The sequence below is a fragment of the Phyllobates terribilis genome, unplaced genomic scaffold (genome assembly GCF_046119375.1).
Source record: "Phyllobates terribilis strain yellow unplaced genomic scaffold, ASM4611937v1 Scaffold_11__3_contigs__length_659146591, whole genome shotgun sequence".
In the NCBI taxonomy this organism is placed as follows: domain Eukaryota; kingdom Metazoa; phylum Chordata; class Amphibia; order Anura; family Dendrobatidae; genus Phyllobates; species Phyllobates terribilis.
Window position 1 is genome coordinate 427807725 of NW_027362771.1, and position 5914 is coordinate 427813638.

A 5914-nucleotide genomic window follows, 5' to 3' on the forward strand; every position below is an offset into this window, starting at 1 on the left:
GAGAGCAAAAGAATGAGATCCTTTATAAGAACCATCTCGACAGTCAGATCTACACGCATATTGGGCAAGACAGGGGGGGACATAAAGCCGGTGCAGCTGCACCGGGGCCCCGAGCAAGAGGGGTCCCAGGAAGAAGTAATGGAGGCGCTTGATTCATCACAGAGCTAGCACGCAACTTCAGAACTAACAGGAGAGGCAGGGCCCGCTCTGCTGCACACAGCACAAGATTATGATGAAAGGGGCCCCTGTCCTCACCTGTTGGTTTTGATGCTGCTGTCCGGTCTTATCTATGTGGAGACGCTGCGGGGCGGCAGGTAGTCATTCCCTCTGCTGCTGACACCTGCCTGTTTGGAGCAGGAGGCTTCAGCAGAAGATGACTGTGGACCAGACTGACAGGATGGTAAGACATGCAGCCTCTCCTGTGGAAGTTCTGGAATAGTATTGTTTTAAAAAATCAAAAATTCATATATGAACATGTTGGCAGCATTGGTCACCAGATGAAAGTGCCTGTCATATAGCCACAAGTTGTGTGCACTGCGGCCTGCCAATGACGTGCACTAGTGTGGTCTATACCCGGCAGGGACAAGCTGCAATCTGATATAGACCATAAGTCTGTATGAAGGGTCATTATGGGGTCAGTTTGCTGTCTGTTGAACATGGGTATCAACTGACCCAATATACAATTGTTCAAATGAGCCTGTTACAACCATTAAAATAAATTGCAGTCCTGATTCCCAGTTAAAGTGGGCTGTCATGTGATCGCTTGTATGTGATTTGCATACTTATGATCAGTGCAGACTACTTTCCTCCAGCTTTTCTCAGTTCTCTCCTATTGAGAGAAGCCAAAGAAATCTACTCAGCACGTGACCGAAACCGAAGGCATCTACTCAGCACATGACCACAAGTATGCAAATTACATACAGTACATGGAGTTATAAGGCTATGTGCCCACGATGCAGAAATGAAGCTGAAAATTTCTGCAGCATTTCTGCATCTCCCTGGCAGAAAAAACGCATGCAGATTGTGCATGCAGATTGTGCATGTGTTTTTCCTGCAGAATACATGCGGATCCACATGCGGGTTCACATGCGTTTCCGCATGCAGATTGACAAGCGCTTTCCAGGCGATAGCATCACTTGGAAAGTGCTTGACAACTAGGTCACACTGTATAAATCCATGCAAACAGCATGGATTTATACAGTGTGACCGTAAAAATAAAAAAATAAAGCTATACTCACCCCCGATTCCCCGGCGTGTGCTGCAGCGCTCCTTCCTGTCTGGTTCCCGGCATATCGCGAGACAGAGCGGTGAAGGGCCTGCGGTCACATGACTGTGACGTCACCGCAGGTCCTCAAGATATGCCGGCATTCAGAGAAAAGCCTTCGGAAAGGTGAGTATAAACTTTATTCGTTATTTTATTCTTTTTTTACAGGTACAATGGTACCCAGGTCTGGATGAGAGTCTCCTCTCCTCCAGAACTGGGTACCATCCGCACATAGAGACGCATAGAAGCCGCTTGTACAAATGTACAGTCGCGGTTTCTATGCAAGTCAATGGCGGGAGTTCCGCTGCGCTTCCGCAAAATTAAATGACATGCTGCGGATTTTTGTTCGCAGCATAAACGCTGCGGAAAAATCCGCAGCATGTGCATAGAACATGCGGAATCCCCTTGGGGACCATGGGGTGCGGATTACCTAGCGTTTCACAAGCGTTTCCGCTGCGGAAATTCCGCAGCATAAACGCTTGAAAAACGCTACGTGGGCACCTAGCCCAGCCTAAGGCTGGGTGCCCACGTAGCGTTTTACAAGCGTTTATGTTGCGGAATTTCCGCAGCGTAAACGCTTCAAAAATGCTTGGTAATCCGCCCCCCATGGTCCTCAATGACAAGCCGCACTGTCAATGCCCACGCTGCGGTTTTTTCCGCTGCGTTTATGCTCCGCGGAAAAATCCGCAGCATGTCATTTAATTTTGCGGAAGCGCGACGTAATCGCCGCCATTGACTTGCATTGGGCCGCTTCAAATCCGCAAATATGTAAAAATAATTGCGGAATTGAAGCGCATTTGCTGCGGTCTTGTACTTCAAAACCGCAGCAAATAGGAAGTGACCTCACAAGTGGGCGTTCCATCCATCCATCCCATGAGCATCCCATAATCCAGGAAGACGAGAATCCCATAATATTCCCGTCTCTCAGGATCATGGCTGCTCATCTCGGATGGTATAAGCGCATGAATCTCAACGTGGGATTCATGATTAGTGTGGTAAGTGTCTGTATGTGTCTGTGTGGTGTGTATGTGGTCTGTATGTGTCTGTGTGGTGTGTATGTGGGGTCTGTGTGGGGTCTGTTTGGGGTCTGTGTGCGCGGGTGTCAGCAGGGAGACATAGGCCGATGTGATGAGACTACTACTCCCATCGGCCTATGTCTGTGCCCCGTCCACTCGTGCCAGCAGGAGCAGCTCGATGGGAGCAGTAGTTCCCATCAGCCTGCTCCTGCTGTAAAATGTGCCCCAAAATTAAATTTAATAGCCCCCATATGTGCCTCCATATATTATTGACCCTATTCCCCCCCCCCTAACTTTTTTAGTTTTTTGGGGGGGTGCGGTGCTATCATCATTAAACTTTTTTGTTTATTGGCCCCAATAATATCTAATCTACTGTCCCCTTTATTTTTTTTTCATTGGTGGCCAGTGGTTACCTAAAAAAAACTTTATACATTACCTGTCCCCGCCGATCGCCACCTAAAATAAAGTAAAAAATAAAAAACTACACCTATACTCACCTAGACACCTAATTCCCCGAAGCCATCGATCTCCTGTAATAAAATATAAAATAATTAACCACAACCTTCTCCTTACCCCTCCGTAGTAGTCCACGAGTGTCCCACGATGATCTCCAGTTCAGAGCAGCCACATAGAATGTGACCGCTCTGAACCGCTGCCGCCGCTAGAATGAACGGGTTCGCCGGAGTTCAGGCAGCGCTGCTCCGGTGATCTGCTTTACGGGCCTGCTGTACCGTGAGAAATTCCCACGGTACAACAGAGTCGTAAAGGAGGTCTCCGGAGCTGCGCTGCCTGAATGCACTCCGGTGACCTCAGTCAGGGGCTCACGCTGCCGGGATCGGACGTGTTCCCGGTAGTGTGAGCTTACAGCAGCCATGACAGCTGTCACATCAGCGCAGGAACGTGGACAGGTAACTTTTTTTTTTTTTTTAGTAAACTTAGAATTAAATAAAATTGTGTTTTCATTTCAAATAAATTATTTTTTCCTGGGTGTAGTGTGTTTTTTCTTTTTAACACTTTGTAGGTTAGTAATGGGGGTGTCTTATAGACGCCCATCATTACTAACCTGGGCTTCATGGCAGCTGGCGCTAACATGAACCCCACCACTATTACCCCCTGCCACCGCACCAGGGCAGCGTGGAAGAGCGAGGCTAAGCGCCAGATTTGGCGCACAAATATGATGCGCCAAATCTGGGGCGGCTGAGGGCTGATATTATAGCCTGGGAGGGGGCCTACGACCATGACCCCTTTCTAGGCTATTAATATCAGGTCGCAGCTGTCCGCCTAGCCTTTGCTGGCTACAATTTATAGGGGGACCCCATGTCATTTTTTTTGGGGGGGGGTCTTCCTATATAGTAGCCAGAAAAGGCAAAGCGGTTATCCTTTGCTGGCTACAATTTATAGGGGGACCCCATGTCATTTTTTGGGGGGGGGTCTTCCTATATAGTAGCCAGAAAAGGCAAAGCGGCTAGCCTTTGCTGGCTACAATTTATAGGGGGACCCCATGTCATTTTTTTGTGGGGGGGTCTTCCTATATAGTAGCCAGAAAAGGCAAAGCTGCTAGCCTTTGCTGGCTACAATTTATAGGGGGACCCCATGTCATTTTTTTGTGGGGGGTCTTCCTATATAGTAGCCAGAAAAGGCAAAGCGGCTAGCCTTTGCTGGCTTCAATTTATAGGGGGACCCCATGTTTTTTTGGGGTGGTCCCCCTGTACAATTAGCCAGTAAAGGCTAAGCTAACTGCTGCGGCCTGGTATTAATAGCAAGGGAAGGGTCCATGGTTATTGGCTACTTCACAGACTATAACATCAGCCAACAACCGTCTGCTTTCCCTTTGCTAGTTATTAAAACTATGCGTGAGCCCACTTATTTTTTTGGGTTAAAAGATTTTATTAAACTGAAAGATTATTGTACAGTGTATGTAGGTTCATTAACTGAAAGCTCCTGCATACGCTGTAAGGTTGATTTCTCACGTCCACATATACACGTTACTACAGATAAGTGTGACCGAGCATGCTTTGCAATGGGTCTGTGTGTGGGTCTCCGCTATGTGTGGAAAATGGCATCAACACTCGTCCCGGAGATTGACGTGTGAAAGAACCGTACAATATAGGTAAGGGGTTAGTGTTTGTGTGTGTGCGTAGATATCTCCATATGTTTAATTTTTTTTTTTGGGTTAATCTTTTATTCCTCCATTTTGTTTTAAAAAATAATATTCACTCTAGATTGAAAAATATCCCGAAATATGGGACCGAGCTAGTCCTGAATACAAAGACAAGCAGAAGAAAAAAGACGCCTGGGCCTCTGTGTTGAGCCAAATGTATCCCCAGTGGCTGAATGCGGAACGTGATGCCCAAGAGGAAATTAGTAAGTTTTGATTTTTACATTTATTTTTACATCTATTTATAATTGCATTTTTGGTGTTAAAGCAGTTCATAAATTGTTTTGGTTTTTGTCATTGCAGTGTCTGATATTAAAAATCGGTGGAGATCGGTCACCGACCGCTGGTGAAGTATCACCAGTCGGTGCAAAGTGCAAAGTGACTCATCACCAAGAAAAAGAAAATTTCCTTTTGCGGACGAGCTGGCCTTCATACTAAGCAGTAGGAGTTTGCGGAGGTAAATTCCCAAAACATATTAATTGAAATGTTTCCAAAAATGTTGTATTTACATTGGTTTTTACCTTTTATTTTATACAGAACTGAAGGAAACATCAGGGCCCCAACAGCAGAAGAGGACACAAACACTGAGCAAGCAGAGGAGGAATCCGTGGACTTTTTCCAGCTTTCCTCACCGGATCCATCTACTTCGGCGTCTTCAACATCTGGTTGTCCCGCACATTCTTTGTCCAATCCAGCGGACGTCGGGACGGGTTTGGTGACTGATGCTCCTGCTCCAAGTGATGCTGGAAGCTCTGCTGGTGATGTGTTGAGGCCCACTGGGAGGGGGTCTGGTTCTGCTCATCTCGTGGCATCGAGAAGGGCAGGCAAAAAAAAGGCCAAAAGCCACGGGGGTGGGACTATTGTGCTTGAAGCACTTGTAGCACCCTGAGGATTCGGCTGCTACAGGGGTATTGCACCTCAACCCAGAGGTGTGATATTCCACTCCCGGGTAAGGAAGGAGTGTGGAACTGAGCTCAGTCAGCTGCATGCACTACACACATCCCATTTCCGAGGAACAGGCCGACGGTACTCCCACTTAGAAATGTGCAGGTACGACCGAGTCTGTTCCTGGCTGGAGTGGGAGGGGGGTGGAACATCCCAAGTAGTGTAGGGGCAGATAGGGGGAGCAGTCTGGGTAGTGATAGGAGCTCATTGGGTGCTGGTCACCTGAGCTCACACATAGAGGGATATATAAGGTGGGCACCAACTAGAATCAGGGTCAGATGCAGAGAACAAGTCAGTTGGAGACAGCAAGACAGCTGCAGAGGAGCAGACAGCAAGCAGAGAGAGGAAGTCAGCCTGCAGCAAGGGAGAAGAGTGACCCTGAGTGAGAGAGGAGCAGAGAAAGACCCAGAGGGGGAAGACTGAAGGGACCCAAGAACCCAAATTAGAGCACCGGGTGAGGAGTCAGCAAAAGGGTACCGGAACCCAAACTGGTGGGGGTAAAAACAATCCCCAGCCAGAGACCGGAGGCCG